This window comes from Pteropus alecto, unplaced genomic scaffold (genome assembly GCF_000325575.1).
Source record: "Pteropus alecto unplaced genomic scaffold, ASM32557v1 scaffold5, whole genome shotgun sequence".
In the NCBI taxonomy this organism is placed as follows: domain Eukaryota; kingdom Metazoa; phylum Chordata; class Mammalia; order Chiroptera; family Pteropodidae; genus Pteropus; species Pteropus alecto.
The window spans coordinates 14,494,939-14,515,625 of NW_006441953.1; the positions used below are offsets into that span (position 1 = coordinate 14,494,939).

The 20,687-nt window shown below is 32.5% G+C and overlaps 2 pseudogenes; both read right to left on the bottom strand.

Moving 5' to 3' along the window:
- Positions 1 to 216: 216 nt before the first annotated feature.
- On the bottom strand, positions 217 to 335 carry LOC112485692 (annotated as a pseudogene).
- Positions 336 to 8,101: 7,766 nt separating this feature from the next.
- Positions 8,102 to 8,220, bottom strand: LOC112485543 (annotated as a pseudogene).
- Between the last annotated feature and the right edge of the window lie 12,467 nt (positions 8,221 to 20,687).

The window sequence follows — 20,687 nt, forward strand, 5'->3', positions numbered from 1 at the left end:
GAATGAACTTCTCCACCACTAGCTCTCTTATCCTCTTTCAAGATCCGTTCTATAATCTCTATAGTTGAGGTTTGATTTCTAACTGAATAATGTAGTTGATCAAAATAATCCATGGAGATATATATATATTAGGCAAAGCAACCCTTGGTTGACCTCACAGATTGCAAGGACCTTGTCAGCTTACAATCCCTTATTTTTTATTTTTTTTATTTTTTACTCCTACAGTACCTGGTCTTCCTAGGTGGTCTCTTATCCAAGTGCTAACCAGGCCCGACCCTGCTTAGCTTCCAAGATCAGACGGGATCAGGCTTGTTCAGGGTAGCATGGCTGTAGACTCCATAGTTATATTTTATAGAACAAAATATAGTTCTCATATTCAGGCTGGAGCAGGAGGGTGGGTCCTTGTAGGTGCTAAGAAAATGTCTAATGGGAAAATGCTATATTTAGTTGTCACAAGGCTGTACATATGAACTAAGTTGTTAAGTTTCTTTCTTATGGATGGTAGTTATTTTGTAGTCATTTTAGTGTTGTCAGGACCTCTGGTTGGCAGTTATACAAATCTTTTAATAATAAAACTTGAGAAATAATTTTTTTTGCTAATACACAGCTTGTATCATAGATGAAAAATTTCAAAATATGGAGTCATTCAGGGAATATATTCTACATGATAGGAGATATGAAAAGCAGAAGGTTCTTGTCTCATTCTTGTATGTATATGCAAGTATCTCAATAGAAACTATTGTAGGCAATGTGCCAACTAATTTCAGTTCAACAAATTTTATTTTGCCTTTTGGTAGCAAACCGATGGATACATTTTAAGCGGGTAGGACCTTAGGTATTTTAGATCAGTGCTTTCCAAACAGGATCATGATTCACTAGTTGGTGGTTGAACCCATTTAGAGAGTCATAACCAGTTCACATTATTCTGTGATGCTTTTGTTGATTTTTTAAAATATATGTACATACACACACTTATATGTGTGTACTTGGTTTCTATATAACATGATATTTATTAATTGTGTCACACTGACAAAAGATCGAAAGTCTATAATTTAAATCATATCACATGGGAATCTGTATATTCTTGGCTGTTTCTGAGTAAGCTACGTATTATACCATATTTAATACAAAATATACTGATAACATGCACACAATGTCATGTAAATTTTAAATTGTATTTTTAGCTGTCATTTCAAATTCTACTTCAGAGACTAAATTTTATCCTTATTAAAAAGGAATTTAGATACCTCAAAGAATAAGAGTTAGTCACATCCTCAATAACCACTTTAGGAAGTCTACTGTAAATACAGTTTCTTACCTAGAGACTTTCTGAATTTACAGTTAATTCCCTAGATTCCAATTTTCTAGAATTATGTGTAATTGTGATGAGCCTTCTCATAATCCACTTAAATCCTCTGATAGACTTTGATTTATTTCAATAAGCAAAATGGCAACAGACTCTTTGTAAAAAGAGGACTTAATGTGACTTCTTAAAGTCAAATAGACATTAAGATGTAGGACACATTTAAGCTGTCTAATTGTACTGTTGGTCTAATGCCTAAGTATTAATCTATCACAATGTCAAATTACATACATTTAGGCTTTTTTTTTTTTTTTTTTGTAAAATGTGTCTGTGCTTAACAAACTCATAGTGTAAAAAATTCAGGAGTGCAATTAGAATGTCATTTCTTCTGCAGATGACTTAAGAAAAGCATGAATCAGAGCTTAACAATCAGCATAATTTCATAGATAATTGTGGCAAAATTATGGGACTGTGATAATTCAAAGAAAAGAGTACAGTGAGACTAGCAGACAGTGACGATCAAGTATTTATCTCCACCATCTGCCACGCATGCTCTTTATTTCACTCTCTTTTTTTTCAATGTTTTCAGTTTTGATTTTGCCAGCAGTGGGCATCACATAGGAAAACAGCTTTCATGGTGTAAACAGATTTTCCCATGTGTTCAATGAATTAGTTTCACTGGCTATTCTGCAGCTCTTAGGCAAAGAAGACCGGCTGGAAAGAATTAATTTTAGTAAGCTTTTGTGTCCTGGCCAGTGTTTTGTACAATTTAAATGAATCAGTCCTCTAAGAAACAAAAAAAGATGAAATTACAAGTATTGTAACAATGAAAATCATCACTAAAGCATATGCTTTGGGAGTTTAAATGACATACTTAAAATGTATGTGTACTGTATTAACCACTGGATTGTACTCTGTGAGTGCTTAAATGAATCATTTGATGGGAACCTTGTTAATTTGTCAGCCTTCTCTGGTTTGCCAATTAACCAAGGACTAGTGGAATTGGGACTTGTTATGGCAGGACACAGAAACTCAGTGGAAATTCCACTGTGAGAGAAAATAAGAAGAAATGAATTTCATGGCATAAAGCTGGCATGAAGTTTCCAGGTTCAGGGAAGATAGGTCTCACTCTTGTGGTATCATAACCTGCAAAAATATATTCATACATTTATTCATTCACTCATTCGTTCGTTCATTCAAGAAATAGTGATACATTAAGTCTATCTTAAAACTTTACATATATGAACTCATTCAGTCCCCACAGCAACCCTGTCGGACTGGTTGTATATTATCCCCCTTTTACAGATGAGGAAACTAAGGCACGGAGAAGAGTTTGCATGTAGCGAGTGATAGAATGAGGTTGGAAACCTAAGCAATCTGACTTCAGAGCTGTGCTCTTAACCTCTGCACCATACTACCTTTCTGCCAATATCACATCAATGTACTATAAACTCATGTCATAAGTCTGAAAGATATCATCTTTGTCTAAGCTGAATTAAAACAGAAAAGCATAGAAGAAAACGGCTGGAAAAAGCAGTGTCCTTGGAAGTGAGATATAGTAAGAATCTCAACAGCCTTAGCTTGAAATAAGGAGAACATTTTTAGCTTGAACAGACAGGAAAGTGAAAACTGGAGGGGTGTGTGTGTGTGTGTGTGTGTGTGTGTGTGTGTGTGTAGGTTCCAGAGTCAGAATGACATCGAGATGTGACTGCCCCCGCCCCTTTTATTCTCACAGCTGTCCCTTAGTTAGTTCTTGAAAGGGATGAAGCATTTCGTAGCCAAGTCAAAATAAGGAGACTAAATTACTGTGTTGGTAAAAAGCCTCAAACTTCTATTCTTAAAGCCATATTCAGCTAAAAAAAAATTATCTTCACAATGTAGGTTTATTTTTAATTCTACATGGCAGAAAGTCACCTCCATTTTGAGGTTTTGGATCATTGTCATCCCAGAGACAGAAAAGCTGTGCTTGGAACCCACAGTGTGCTGGGCTGAACTGAGAACAGGAGATGCTGAACCACTTCTTGGTGAACTAAATGTGAGAAGTGGAAATAAATGCTTTAAGAATAGAAAAAAAGAAGTATGGACAGTTATTTCTGGCAAACAAAACATCAAAAAGATTATGTAGGACATATTAATCACAATTGGGTTGGTTAAATTGGGGAAAAATCACTACTGATTTCTTAAGAGAAAATGGACACAAAGTGATATTTGGGCTATACTGATCCAACTTGATTCCCTGCGCTGATCAAGTAATTGATTAATATCCAAATCTTTAGTTTATTTAAGAATCTATAATTGCAATCCATGAAACTGAGATTTAATTTATAGGAATAGGGAAAAGCCATGCATGTTAAAAGTAAATGAGGCAAAACGAGTGGTATCTTCAAGTACATACATTTATATGCCTCATACTTTTTCATAATTGTATCTTGGAGCACAAAAACCAAGGAGCCATGCATGGTATAAACCTTTACTTTCAATTCTCTTCATTGGAGGGAATCAGTGAATCAGAGTGATTTACATGCTGGGATCTGAACAGAGGAGGTCTGATGTGAGTTCACATCCTGTCACTTGCCAGCAATGTCACCTTGAGCAAGTTACTTAACTCTACCTCATTGAATAGAACTGAGGATTAAATGAGAAAATGGATAGTAAGTGCTTGGCAAAATGATCTACATGTAGAAGCACTTAGTATGTTTTTCTCCTGTTATCACTATAATTGCTCTAACTACTATACAGTGTAACTTTTCCACACATATATTTGAATGGTAGAATGTTGATTCTAAATTATTGAAAATTATATATTTTTACTCAATGTTCTCTTTTCTTGGCATAAATTAAGAGTCAAAACATTACAATTTTAGAATATCTACCCATTAACAAGAGTAAAATGACAGTTTTCACATGTGAAAAATTATAGATTTATGTATTTGTTTATAAATTATAGTGCCAAATACATACACATTTTTTAAATAAAGCCCCAGAATAGTAGATAAAAAAGACATCTTTTAAGGTTAGGTTTATTTTTAAATTATTTAAATTAATAAATGTTTAAAATGAACATTACAAGAAGCTTAGAAAAAGACATGCAAAGTAATTTAATTTCAAAGATTAGGTGTACATAAGTTAATGATTTTTCTCTCAGCATTGTATTTTATAATTACAAGCTATTCAAAGTTAACTGAAACTTAATCTATTGTGACTTGCAGGTATATAATAATAAAAGCTATAAATAATAATTAGTACTCTGTCATCTACTTAACTAGGTATAATCTCTCATTTCCCCCAAAGAAACACTTTTTACATAATTACTATTTTGTGCATTTTAAAATCAATTTTTTTTACTGCTTAAATCCTTGTGTGTGTGTTTTTAAAAATTTTCATATGAGGACATGAAAAGATGGTAAAACTGAATGGTAAAGATAATATGTGCCTTTAACACAATATAATCTCTAAACTATTATTTGCATGAACTTTACAAGTAGAACCAACATTTTTTAAAAAAGAATTTAATCTACGGAATCTTTAAACAAATCAGAAAATATAAAAGGTGCAGAATACCAGTTAATGTGCATTAAATTACCTTCAAAAAGAGGAAGAAAAAGTTAAGAAACAGCTTCCTGCTCTGCATATTAACTAGTCTAAATAATGCAGAGCTAAAGTGCAAAAGCAAGGAAATTTAAAAGAGAAAACAAATATCTTGAGACAACTTGTCTTTTAAAGTAACTGTCAAGGAGAACTTGCTTTCTGAATAAAAGCTAGCAATGACTTAAGGGATTCATTTATCCTGTAGACTGTATTAAGATGTGTCATTTAACTATTAAAAATGTTGTCCAGTCAAAATAAGGACTAATTATCTGCTCATAAAAGGCCTATATGGCTTCCAAAGAACACATGTGGATTTGGCAGTATTAAATACATTTGGAATTTAACAATCAGGTTGAGGATTCAGAATAAGATGATCTGAGAAGTCTGACTAGTTATACATTATTCATGAATATGGAGAACCAGTAAAGTAAAATATGCTGCTTATGATGAGTCCAGATAGTTAAAGCTAAATATTCCCAAATAGTATCAGACTGGTTTGAGTTTAAAAAAATACTTCCAGATAAATAATGATTCAGATGTAATAATGATCGCATTGAATATTTAACCCCAGGGCTACCAACCAAGAAGCAGAAGTACTACGTACTTTTTCCTGCTGGGAAAGATATAATTAAATCTGCTATGTTGTAGAAAACTAAAGAGATCCACATTTTTTTTTCTTCTTACAAAATGTAACTATTTACAGATGAATTAACAAGCCACTCTAGATTAGGTTATTTTAAACTAAGTTGGAGTAACTTAAAATAAATGACTTTTCATGAGAGACATGTCTTCCCCTTTCCCTGGACCATTGTTATAATAAAATGCTCAATGTTGTTTCTATTTGAAGTTTACAAGTATTTTTCTATGTATATATGAAGAGCTAACAACAACTACAAATTCTCAACTAGCAATCATATTTTCCCGACTGTATTTTAAAAGATTCAGTGAATAAAAAAAAAAGTCCACAGAGATAAAATATCTCAAATGACTAAGCATCCACAGACTATTATTCTGCTACTTGCTATAAACCAGCAATATCAGCATTAAATAAATAAATTATTCCTAAATTTTTAAGCAATCATTTACAGATGATAGCCTTTCCAATTTGTCCCTTTATAGTCAAGGGAGCAAATCATAGCCACCAATATTTGATTCCCACTCTTCCTTCCTTCCTAGTACTATTCTGTTATATTAAAAAAATAATAATCTACTAATTCATATATGCTGCCTCTTCTTCTCAAAATGTGCATTAAATAAATATTCAACCAGAATTGAGTTAGGTTGAAAATATCTTTTTTTTTTTTCTTTTCCAACACCTGGACATAAAAATTAGAATAAAACATGCAAAGGACATAACAGCTCAAAGACATTTATCTCTCTATCTTAACATGGACCTGTGACTAGTGACCATATGCAGATTATACTAAGCACACCAATACTCATTAAGATAAATATCTAAGCTGTCATTATAAACGGCCTGCATTTATCTTTGGAAAGTGGTAAAGACAGCTTCAGGCACACACAAGGCTATTTAACTGTAAGTTACCATCATTGTCATAATCACCATCATAGGAATGGATTATACAAAGTGCCTGACACAATCTGGGGACTCTTTTCTACTGCATGAGAAGAGAAAAAAGCAAGTGCTTGTGTGTCCACTGTCAAGTGATTTATCTATAAAAAATTCTATAAACTGAAAAAGGTATAAAGAATGTGACTAAATAGGGATCCTGGAGTAGACATACATTCTTTCTAATCCCAACACTTACTGTATGGGTTTATGCAAGCTAATGAATCTTACTTAGCCACTGCCTTCCTACCCATTCCTAGGTATGTTGTGAAAAATAAACAAGACCCTGCACCTCAGATTTCTAGATATGTGCACATAAAAAGTTTTCAATAAGTTCATGTTTAGGAAATAATGAAGGAATAAAGGAAGGCTGGACTTTGATTTTGTCATTTATCTTTTCCATTATACCTAATTTTCAGTGAACATATGGTAAACATATCGAGAGATTACAAGAAAAGAAAGAAAGAAAGAAAGAAAGAAAGAAAGAAAGAAAGAAAGAAAGAAAGAAAGAAAGAAAGAAAGAAAGAAAGAAAGAAAGAGAATGAAAAAAGTCCGAAAGGAAGGAAAATGGTAGAAAAGTTAAAAAAGGAAGGACAAAAGGAACTGAAAGAAGAATTAGGAGAGAACAAAAAGGAAGGAAGAAAGGAGGAATGAGGCAAGTGAGGGGAGGAAGGAAGGGTAAAGGGGAAGAGAAGAAAGAATGTAAAGAAGGAAAAAGGGAAAGAAGAGAAAGAGTATAAAGAAGTAGATGAAAGGGAAAAAAATAGTAAAAACAAAACAGAAAGATAATGAGTCTCTCAACCTGATGTATGACCTATGAAAGAATTTATATTCACCGTTAACTTTATATTGATTCTCAGCTCTGTTTTAAGGTATACTATATAGACTAACTGTAAACATTGACTCAATGGTTACAGATTTATGACCGATTAATCTAGGTTAGAGACCTTAGAAGCTGCCTCTCCCTTTCTTTTTTTATGTGTATGTGAAGGCTGTAACATAAGGCTAAAATATAATTTAAAAAATAATTCTACAGAATATTAGCACATAGACATGAAAAATAACAGAGAATGAGTGAGTTGATCAATCATTTCCTATCATTAAGAATGAAAATATGTGAAATGAATCTAAAACTGGAACATTGTAGACAGGTTAATGAAAAACTATAGACCCAGCAAGAAACAAAAAACTACATTAAGAAGAAAAAAATATAGACCAATGACAAAGAAGACTTGAACATTTTATATCATCTAATCTTAATTCCAAAAAGGTTTTAGTAGCTCTATAGTGATTAAAAAAAGAGTAAGGCAACAGCAGCTCTCTGTTATAGATATAGATTTACAGTTTTTCTTTTTGCTTTTCTTTCTTTAAACTTGATTCTAGAGCATATAATCTAATCTAGAATTTTCTGAATGTTTTTAACTACTCTTGTCATTTCCTGTGTTTAAAGAACATACACTTTAAGCTCTTTCTTATTTTAGTGTTTTAAGTGTTTTAAGTAAATACCCTGTTTGTCAGAAGGTTCTCAAGTGTTCCTCTTGATCTATTTTTTTTTGTTTTTTAGGTGAGGCAACCCTTGGTTGATCTCACAGATTGCAAGGACCTTGTCAGTTTACAATCCCTTATTTTTTTATTTTTTATGCCTACAGCACCTGGTCTTCCTAGGTGGTCTCCCCTCCAAGTACTAACCAGGCCCTACCCTGCTTAGCTTCCGAGATCAGACAGGATCCGGCTTCTTCAGGGTAGCATGGCCATAGACTCCCTCTTGATCTTTAGCTTTTGTTCTCTTGCACCGTAAGCACCAAAATTACAGCTTTAAGTTGAGGGCAAAGCACCCCAAAACAGATTTTAAATTAGATATTACTCAGGTTGATATCTTGTTTTTTTGTTTGTTTGTTTGTTTGTTTTTTTAAGGGTTACTAAACACTAAACATGTTTTCAAGTAAAATCTTTTTAAAACTGATAACATGATGGATTAGCTTCCCAGGGAGGGAAAACTTTCAAGTTATGTGAATTATCATTCCAAAAGAAGAACGACTAATGACCTAAAATTAGTAAAGGGTTTAAAGTGTTCCCAGTGGCAGATTTCAATTCCCTTTCAATGTAAATCTGAGCGCTATAGCAATAGCAGAGCTCTCATCATAACTTACACAAGCTTTGCTACTTTTTTGCAATGCTGGACATGGATTTAAGAGAATGGCAGGGTTTTATTAGTCTTTGAGGGGTGATCATACTCAAATGCAGCCTTCTGTACTCAGTGATGTATTCAACAAATAGTGCCTGAGTATCTCCTACCAAGGGATTGTGGGGGTCCCACAATTAATTTAAACATGGATCATGTCTTCACAATGCAGAGAATCTAGGAAATGAAGACAAGTACATGTGTAAATTTAATCCTGTTAGAAATCAATGACTTTCATCAGAGAACTATAAAACATTGTGTGAAATGTTCAAGGAAGACTAAAAAATAAATAAATAAAATTTAGCTTTGGTCATTGAGCTCGACATTAGAAAATCTCAACTTTGGCCCACCATTCACATTCACACATTCACAACAGATATCATTAATATTATCTCCACACACGCTTCCCAACAGAAGCTGACCTCCACTTCCAAGTCCTTCCAAACATCATTACTCAGTATTGGATAAAAGATGAAACCATTTTTCTATCCACGATTATAGTGGAAGCAAATTTTTTAAAATAAATTTCAGCCAATTATCTCCATCTGTCATTCTATTCTATAGAGAAATAGCTACAGTCTCATCCAAATTGAAAAATTCATGTTTTTAGCAATCTCATAATGATGCTAATATACTAGTAAGAAAAAAAATGTATTGACTTAATAAATATCTTTCCTAGAAAATTGCTTGGCACATTTTAGATACATGATGAATAATTGTGGAATAAATGAATTAACTAATACTAAAATATTAACTATGTCTCAGCAACAAAATATTTCTGTTTGCCCTTGTCAGATGCTTCAAATATACACAGGATTCTTGAGTGTTACTTAATGAAAAGCTCAGTACCTTTAAAGGAAATAAACTAGTGGAAATAAACAGCTCTAATATACAGCATTCATCATGAAATTGAGTTGGACCCTATAGCAACAAGTAAGAGTTTAGCCTAGGCAAATTGGCTTATTGACTTTTTATTCAATACAGATTCCAAGGTGCCTTTAACACTTTTGTAGTTGCTTAAAAATTTAAGCATAATCCATCACACACTATACAGAATTCACAGATTTTCAGTCCGAAGACTATTTAACTTAACCCTGATTTACATATTTTACAATAGTATTGGGGCTCACTTTTTTAAAAAAAATCTTATTTAGACTTCTCTATTCAACTTGTATTTGAAATTATACTGAGAAATGAGTAAGGGACAAGATTTTCCAGGAATGACAAAGTCATGACCTGTATGGAGTTTTTCAAGCAGCCCCATAAGCTACTTATGAGAATAGCCATGCCAACATAACTAAAAATGCCACGTAAATGGCAAGACATAAACTTTGTTGACCTCAGTTACCTCACATATAAAGCAATGATATCAACATAGCCTAGCTAAAGCTTTTGATGTGTTGGTAGGCTTTCATGACGATACAAGTTTCTATGAAGCACAAAATGCTCATAAAAGCATTTTGTTTACTACCTATAACATCCAGAAAAGTTTGTGAACAATGTTTATGGAAATTTTATAACCAAATCCACTTTTGATGAACCAAACATATCTCATGTTTCTCCAGAGAATTACTGCTCTAACAGTGTCAGATACAATAATCCCTACAGGGACTCAACAAATATGGAAAGATGCTTCAAGATTTTTGAGCACAAGACAGATTTTTCTAGCATCGGAGTCACTTACTTACTTATATAGATTGTAAGTAGACCTCTTAAGATCATTTCTCTCCCCTCTAGTAACCAGGCCTGGTCTTGTAGGAATCTTTAGAACTATCTAGAGAGAGATTTTTATACATCCCATAGCTCCCAAGAATAGAAGAATGAAGACCTGTCATATCATTATTTTTTCTAGGTTCTTTATAAATAATATCATTTTGGGGGAGAAAAAGAGAGAGAAGCATTAAACCATACCAGAGGCATCTGGATATAATAGAAGATTTTCTTATCCATTTTGCAAGAAAAAGAGTAAATGTAAATTCAATAATGGTACCAGACTGAATTCTCTGAGCTGGCAAAATGTATATTTTAAAATGATTTTCTGTTGTGTGAGATCCAATTACTTTGTTAAACTGCTTTAAAATTCAGTATCAGTTCCTCCTGTCCATGATTATCAGAAAGAAAAGTATATAAAATATGTATTTTTCAAGAATTATCTTCCTAGTTATGTGAGTCATAATAAAAATTCATTACATTATATTGCTAGTATTACTTATAGTAAAATTTAAGAAAAATAAGTTTCATACAATTTCCCATATAGTGAATTAATATAGCTTAAACAATATGCAACATGAGAAACATTTAAAAAGAGAATGTATTAGATGATCATGCTAATCACAGAAAATTTAGAAATGAGCTGAAAATAAATTAAAGAATTCATATTAAATAGCTGCACATATTTCACAGTAAAACTGTGAAGTTATCATGTCAATCATCTTACCAAACTTCTTTTTCTTTATCAATTGACTATCTTAGAGGGAATAAAAATTATCCATAATAATAATGTAGTAAAAATTCAGAGGATTGATAATAATACTTAGCATGATTTAAAAAATCATTACATACAAAAAAAATCATCAAAATATCCTGTCTGTTCGTAAGCTTCTTTGTGTTCTTTGTTCAATACATGCAATTCCGTTAAACTAAGCTAAACATGACAACTTATTTTGTGATGTGCTATTTATTTTGTACTGTATTATACTGTGTATGCTGTTCCTTCCATTTGTAGATTTGCAGTAAGTGAAAGTGAGAGAGGGAAAGCAAGGGGTCAGAGCTGACAGCAAAACTGAATCAGTGCATCCCATGCCAATGAAGTAATGAAAAACCGCACTGTTCTTACAGCGGCAATAATGAATATAAATAGACAAAGGACGTTGAATAGCGACTGGGAGAAAAAGACTGAAGCATCCATTTCAAGAAAGATCCTTTTTCTGCCATCACAGATAGCTTTGTGGACTGGCTAAATTAGGATGCCATATAACATTTTCATGCTTTAAGAGAAGTCTTTGAAAGACAGCTCTCGTGTGTTTTTATTTAAGGGATCTGATTTAATAATAAAATTTTGCTTTGTAATAGTTGTACAAGCTCAAGTCTCTCTCTCTTTCCTCATCCCCTCCTTTTCTCCTTATCTCTCCCTCTCTCCTTTTAATAAGTGTGTGTGTGTGTGTGTGTGTGTGTGTGTGTGTTTGTGTGTGTTTGAGGTGGCTGCTTTTGAAATGAACACTGCTAAAATAGATCTAATAAACTTTATGCTTTAATGATACCATTTCATAGAGGGCCTAAAAACAAGCCAATTTTGTATCGTTAGAAAAAAAGAGCATTTTGAATATAGATTTGGGGTGATTTAAAGGCCAATGTCTGGATGATGATAATGGTGGCTTAGAGGCAGTATCTCAATGGATCCTGGATATTTTAAATAATGTCAATACACTAATTTTTTATCTACCCACAGATGCCACACAAATATATAATAACTCATCAATTAAATGTCAGAAGAAGTAGTATATTTATAATTATATAAGGTGATTTCTATTGACTAGAAAAGTTTTAATTAAAAAATAAAATAAATAATATGAAAACTATGTAAATGATAGGTTTACTAAAAATTAAGTACTAGAAATACTTGACTTTAAAAATTCTAAAATTAACTATAAAGTGACAACAAATTAAGAATATGTCAAATTGTCACTAAGAATTATTTCGTGATTTTGCAAAATTTTTCATAGCCATATAGTGAAAATTCAATAAATAGAATATCCTGTTTTATTGCTGAAAACATATTAAAGATAATTCTTGAAACTACAAACATTAAAATAAACTTGTTATTGCAATTAGGTAAGATTTTGAATTTGCTTCTGTAGTATGATATTATAAATGAATAACTTATAGGATGTCATAAAAATACTTAATTTTTAGTTCTCCTATGTCACTCACAAAAAGTAAAAAAAAAAAAAAAAGTTATTTATACAGAAGAGGAGAAAGCAATATGTAACATGTTGCCCTGAATGAAGATTTATCCCGCTTAAGTTTTTAAGATATAATATATAATCATCATTACAATTAAAATGCAACAACATGTATTTGACTTTAATAATACAACTATTTTGTGATTGTCTCTTAAATCAATAGAAAATTCCTTCAACTTGTCATTTGATTTTGATTCTCTCTGAAAAAAGAATATGTCTGTGTGTGTTTACCGAACATTCTATACAAAAAAAAAAAAAAGGAATTTATAGGGTTTATTTAATAAATATTAGATGACAGACATGTTAATGAAATACTGGACAAGCAAAGGTAGTCATAATTTGAACAGAATTTGATCTCTGATAATTCAAGTATTTTTTAATAAACAATTTCTAAATACAAAGGAAGGTCAATTTTAATATTCAAAAACATTTTTGCTTACAGTAATAGACCTGACTTGCTTTAAAAAAATAGCAATAAGAATGAAAAGAGATCATAAAAAATTTTGAAAAATGAATCAACTTTCATCTAAACAGGATCAGAACAATTATACTGAAATCCATGTAGTATAAAGAATAGCAATCCTGGATAGTAAATCTGACTATTATCTCAAATAGCATAATTATCTCCTCTACTAAATACTCTATGCTCTTTTCAAAAGGATGAGCAAAGGACTAATTCTCTGTATTATGCAAATCTCTCCTAGAAAGAACACTATTGGTAAAAACCATAGGTCAGTTTATTTCAAGATAATATACCAGGTGCCCACATTGTCAAAATACCTGCATTATAATTCCATTCCAGTTGCTGTTTTCTAATTATGAAGTTCTTCTCAACAGGAAACAATCCCACAGAGAACTGAAACAATTTATTTTAAATACTGTAAACAACAGAGAGACTTTGCTTCATAGATTTGAGATTTCTGTTCATCCTGAAAGCTCACAGCATGTCACGCCAACTGAACATACAGTGTTGATAAAGATGATAAAGATAGATTCTCATTTCGAAATGCTTTGCCTCTTGAAAGACCGTAAGCAGAGACTCAAATGGCTTAGATTCTTAGTAGTAATTACTAAATATTATATTTTCTTTTTTGTCCTAAAAATAGCTTTTACTGAAATGCAAATCATTGTACAAATCTAAGATCTTCCATTGCACATATAGTGCAAATATATATATATGACACAATTCTGGACACGAGCCTTTAAAATTGTGAATAATGGATTTTTAGGTTAATGAAATGTCTATAAGTTTCCTGTACCACATACTAGCAATTAAACTTTATCTGCTTAAGGGAAGAAACATATAGTCACCAAACTTACTCAGTTTAGTCAATTGAGAGAAGGTTTCCATTGCTGCTTAGAGGTTAGTATACAAAAAGTCAGCCACAAGGGATTTAAAAAAAAAACTTTCAGGAAAATAAATAGCTCAGTTAACTGACATATGTCCCCATACTGGACTTTTAGAATTTATAAAAATGATATCTATAGAATGCTTATATGCCAGTCCTGGCCCTAAGTGATTAATGACTAACCCATATAATTCTTTTATCTTCATTTTAGAGATGAATCACCAAAGCTAAGTCACTTGCCCAAATCACTGTGCTAGTAAGTCTCCTAGCCTGAAATTGAACTCAATCTGTCTCCTGAGTTCATGGCTTTCTAAGCAAAAAATCAAACTCAGTGGTTAGAGCCCAAGAGCAAAACATAAAAATTATAACCTTTTGCAGTAATGATTTGACACTGGTGAGATTTTGAATTAATTATTATAAGCACATTAGGGTTGGAAAGTGCCTTATTTTCTACTACTTGCTTTCAGTGTCAACAAGGCAGAATTGTTTACCGTTAGAATATATCATGTTTCACAGTTCTGTGTTCTGAGTGGAATTGTTGTTATTCTCGTTTGTTTTATCATGAGTGGAGACTCCATCCATACAGCAAAATTTGAATAAATATCCGTATTATTTAAGAGAGTAAATTCCTAAAAATATTGAACTTCTGCTTAAATATTGTTTTATACTGCAAATCACAAAGTATGAATTGTTTGGTCAAACCAATGAACTTCCCATAATGAAATATTTTATGGTATATATGAGAAGACAAACTAGTTTTAAATCTTACAGCTTAATTAGCAAAACTCGTGTTATATCTAAGGGACTTTACATCTTTTAATTTCCATAATTGAACAAATAAAACTTTTGTAGATGCTTTTCAGGAAAAGATGACAAAGCATAAGCATTGCCAGCAAGTCATTAACACAATCCAAAACTTGTAAGAAGACATCAGGCATTTGATGCGCCTTTTCTTCTCTTTCCACTGGACAGCCTAGTCAAATGAACACATTCTCTACTTCATATTTCTTATTCAATTTTCCATGCATGGCAAACTTTGATGACAGTAGAGAGCCACTAATTGAACCTGATCTTGGTCACACATAGATATCTGGCACTGGTTTTCTTGGCAGAAAAATACTAGATAATCAATAGCAAAAGACTGGTTTCACAAGTGGTTATTTGTGAAACTAATATTTATATGTCATGAATGGTGAGAGTGATGTCACGTTGGAGTCACAGTGTCTGTGTTGGAATCATTGTTCCACCAATAAGATATATGGCCTTAGAAAATTTTTAATAATTTTGCTTCAGTTTCTTCAATTGCAAACTGAGCTAAAAATAGTACCTACCTTTCACGGTTGTTGTGGCTATAAATATATATGCATATATTTATATATATATATATATATATCTCACATGGAACAAACTTAGAACACAACTAGGCAGCCAGGTATGTTTTGAATATTCAGTAAAATATGCTATTTTATGGTGATTGTTCTAGCTATATGCTTCATTTCTGATTAATAATAATAATAATATTGAGCCTTCACCTGGACAACATACGCTCTTTGGCACCAGTCAATTTAGACTTAAAGTTAAGATTTTAGGATGGTTGTCAATGAGTTCAAGGTAAGATTGTAATGGAAGCTGCCTGATTTATAGAGAAATGGATTTATGAATCCATCATTTAGATTATCAATATCAGATGAAGCAGTGAATACATTAATGTCAATATCTGTGTGACAGAGCACAGTACTCATAATTGTTATTTACTAACACATATTTGGGAAAGTAAACCATGTCTTCAAACTAGGGGACTATCCATTTGGTTAGGACTGAGTACTAACTAAAGGGATGTTACAAGGGATGAGCCTTCGAAATTGCTATTCTTGTGAGAAGCACACAACAATGAACATATATTTGTCTTGTCCTCTGCATATTAAAAACTAAATAGATTTAAACTTAAAGATAAGAGTCAGCTAATATTCATCATGGTATTTTCCTCTTTAAATAAACAAATCTTCATCATCTAACACTAACAAATTTGATTTATCCTGTGATATCCTTGATCAACTTGTTTCATGGTTCAATTTTTTTACGCTGTTTTATTTTATATGGGAAAAGACTAAAACTAAAAACCTTACATTAATAAAAGTGATTAAAGATATTTCACAAGCTGACTTATCAATGATTCTATTAGTATAGTATCATGGTAAATTGACAAAATGGCCATAATTCTCTGCCCTTACGTTTCAAAGCTTATTTTGCAATGTGACTTTGCAGTCTCTCCAGTCTTGTGGTGGAGCCTATTTCTCCACACCTTAAATCATGCCAGGTCTTGGGACTTGCTTTGGCTAATGGAATAGGATGGAAGCAACATGCAACACTTCCAACCTTTGGATGTTCTGCTCTTGTTTTATTTCTGCCATACCATGAGAATAAGCTTCAGCTAACCTGTTAAAACAGAGTTGCCTTGTTGTCCCAGTAGAGGACAAACTAAAGAGTCTGGCCAAGTTCAGCAAAGCAATCCTCAGATGCCCCACAGTGGACCACAGGAGCAGAGTGAGCCCACCAAGAACAGCTCACAATAACCCAGATTAGAAGAACCACCCTACCACGAGTACATGTATATCATCTTAAGACAACTCATCTTGGGGTGGTTTCTTGTACAGTAACAACAACAACAAAAAGACTGAAAGAGTTTATTCTTTCTTATGATATGACGAATGCATGTAATGCTCAATATGTATTTATGAGAAAAGTGAATGAATCAATGCTAATCAATGTTAATATGTTATTATATCTACAAATCATTGCAGTTACTTTGTGCCAGTAATGTTCCACACATTTTACAAAAATAATCTCAGTTAATTTCTTCCCCAATAAAAACAGCAATGTGAACCTTACTTCTCTGGCTGTGAGTAGGTGCCCAAAGGATCACAAAAATAGGGTTTGTCTCTTCTTGTGGAATTTTTACTGAGGATAGTGACTGAACCATTGAATTAGCAGTTAAATTAGAGAAGAGGATTATTCAATTACTTGTCACCCTCTTCCTCTCTCTTTCTCATATAATTAGAGTGTATCTTTTATACTAGATGTGTTATGTTACAGTCTATTGTATTCATAGCTCTGTTTTTAGGAAGTCAGTATATTTCAGCTGAATTTTACATTTTTCTCATTAGTAACTTTTTTTAAGAAGTCTCCATTACCCCAAATTTTATTTTAAAAAAGAAAACCCAAGTTTTTAATAGTGTAGGACAGAGAAATAGAAGGAACATTTACTGATTTCAGACTATAAATATGAATATGGTCTATTTTTAGTTTTGGAGATTAAGATAACTTTAAGATAAGTTTTTCCTTGGGCTGACATCAATAATATACGATTTCCTTTTCTGTAGATTTGTTTGGAAATACAACAAACTAAAAAATGAAGCATTGTTATATTTTGTATGTTAGGACTTAAGTGCTGGTTCATTTTGCTAGCATAAAAATTACTGAATTTTTGGTTATCCCTTTAGTGAATTTAATAATAGATATTAATATAAATTATTTGTTAATCAAGCTCTTCCAAGCAAAGGCATTTTGCATGTATTCTATTATAAATACATCCAAAATCTCTATGAGAAAGGAAATTTCATACTCATTTTAAGGAATATTAATTCCTTATTCAAGTTAACATAGAGAAAAATTTGAAATCTTTAATTTTACTGATTTCAAGAGCTACCTTTTTCCCACTAGATTACAAACTAGTTTTATTCCTCTTAAGTAAGAACCATTAACTTTTTTAGATATATACCGATATGGAATATATTACCCCAAAGCCCAAAGTAAAACTGAAGCAAAGAAAACGATTAGAAGCTCTTGTCTCTGATGCCTAGCTCAGTGGTACCTGACTCAGAGGAATATTATACTGACATCTCTTATCATTTTGACTGATGTCCTGTTTCTGTCTCAGAAGAAAAGAATATTTTCCTTCTCCTGTCATCTGTGCAAGCTAAAGCAGGCAGGAGATTGCTTTTTACTCATTCTAATTATCAAAACTGCTTTCTCACTCTCATTTCATGTCTTTGGTCTCTCTGCTGAACTACATTGCTTCAGCGATTTCGTATGCCAGTTAATGGGCCGTCTATCACATATATTTGTATCACCCTTCCTCGCTTCGCTGTGAAAAAGTAAAAAAATGCAAACGCAAAATGCATTTCTATCACCGTTTAGCCTTCAATTTACATTCTATCACCCATGTATTCGTGTCATTACTTGTACACTTTAGTGCTTAGTTATAAAAAGGAATTGTCTGGATAATTTCATCATACACACACACACACACACACACACACACACACACACTGCTTTAAGAATATATAAAGATTGTAGATAACTTGTACAACAAGAAATATAGAAAAACAGTATGAAAATAAAAAAGAAATAAGTAAATACTATTAACTTCCTATGTTATGAGTAGTTGTCTTAAGCAAATAATTATCCAAAAGCTAGTAGAAATTAGAAGTATATGTAGGATGAAGAAGAAGTGAAAAGAGTAATGGTTAGAAAACCATAATGGATTACTAAGAGGGGCTAGAATGGTCATCCTTAATTAAGTTTCTTAATCTATTGATTAATATCAAGGACGAAACTCAGACTTTCATAAATCACACAGTGTGACATTTCCAGAAAGAGAATACTGTTCTAAATATATCATATTTCTGGACCAATAGGATCCCTTTAACATGAATGTGGCCATTTCACTCACTATCTCTTTTTCTCTTACAAATAATTTCATGATAATTAATGTGATATAAATAGTCAAACTGTAGCTTTCTGGGGCCAGGAAGTAAGGTTATAATGTTAAATAGGAAGTATCATGGCATTCATATTTCAGCCCAAAGGCAGATCCACTTTTAGCACAGAACCCAATCAGGAAGGGATTCTTCCATCTGAAGGATCAGAGTATAAAACCTCCTTTTCATCACCAGAGGACACAGGGAAGTCTCACTTCATCAAACTCAGAAAGAGCTATGCATATAGGAAGAGAAGCTCTATTCTATGCATGACATGTACCTGGTAGCCAGCATACTGCAGAGATTAAAAAAAAAAGGCAGACCCTTCACAGAAGCACACATATAGATTCTGTATTTTCAGGGAATTTTTGCACAATTGCTGATATAAAGTTTGAACATTTCTGCAAATAAAATTAAAAGTTCAGCTTAAGAAAGCCACTTTCCAGCACAAGATCAGGGAAGGTGGGAAACAGAGGGAGACGGAAGAAACTCAGGAAGAACAAAATCAAATCCAAACTGGACATAGATGATTGCCTTAAACATACCCAGTTTTGTTTGTTTGTTTTAACTAGTTTTTGTTTTAAAAAGTGTAAAATTATTGTAGTACTCCTACTATATATCATTTGTAGTTTTAAAAAATACATTCCATATATGTGCTTAAATCCATAGAATAAGCTCTATAATTTTCTACTCATTAATATATAATAATATAATACTCATTATAGTCTCAAGTGTAACATACAGACACACAGACACATACACACACCCCTACAAGCAATACTATGAAAAGAATTCTGGACTCCTGAACTCTATTTCTTCCTTGCAGTGAGGCCGCTGTTTCCCAGTGACCAGAGTGAGTTTCTAGAATAAGCTTTTCCATAGAATGTAGTCCTAGGAACACTTCTATAAGGGAGATTTTTACTTTTCTACTCAAATGCTCTTACATATTTAAGTGGTTAATAGAAAGTTCTCTTGTTTCCCTGACTAACATACAGGCAAAATTTAACATAGACAACCTTGATTTTGTGAATCATCCACATATAATATTTTACATATAATATTGTTATTAAAGTCATTCATATGAGCCTGATTTAAGATACAACTTTATTGTTGCAAAGCTCATAAAGTAATTGTTATAAAACTGTGTTAATAGCTTTATATTAAAAATGTCCTCTATATATACACGAGGCAATAAATCCAATTATTCAGTTAGAGTGAATAGTTCAGTTCAAAGCTAGGTTTTAGATTAAACTTTTTCCACAAATAACTTCATTGCCCATCCTACTTTATATATGAAGACAAGTACTGTCTTTTGGGTAAAAATGAACCACTTTTCCATTTTATTAAGTACAAATAAAATGCTATATTTGAAATAGCATGTACACACTGTGATACGTTTCTGAAGGTACCGGTGCCTTCATATTAAACAGCTTGTCCAACCCTCACACCACCTATCCCAGTCAAAATTTACCAAACCAGCTTTGCACACAACTCTGACTTCCCTTTAGGTTGGCATATTCCTTGTTTGAGCTGGCACTAATCGATCAATACTCTCATACTTCAGCTGTTCCAGCATCAGCTAACCAGGCAGACACAACAAACAGAATTCTGGCAGCCCCTAATGTGTGTCTCTGCTATAATTCAGATGCTGTTTACAAAGAGTTTACATGTAGACCACGTCGCTCTTAGGCAGCTCAGTGCTAGGATTTTAAACAGAAAGCTTATTAGGCACACAGTCCTGCAAATTAAATCATTATAAGTAGTTGCTCAAAATAGTTTGGGAAGACAGAGTGCATAATAATGTGTTTTTATACACAAAAACTAACATTTTCTTGGACAAGATCAACGCTATAGCCAATGATAAGATTCTGGTAAGAAGCACTGAGCATTAATTCAATTAAGTCCTATATCATTTACCTATAAGAACAAACTGATGTCTTTCCAGTTTAAACCACAAAGCTTAAGAACAGAAA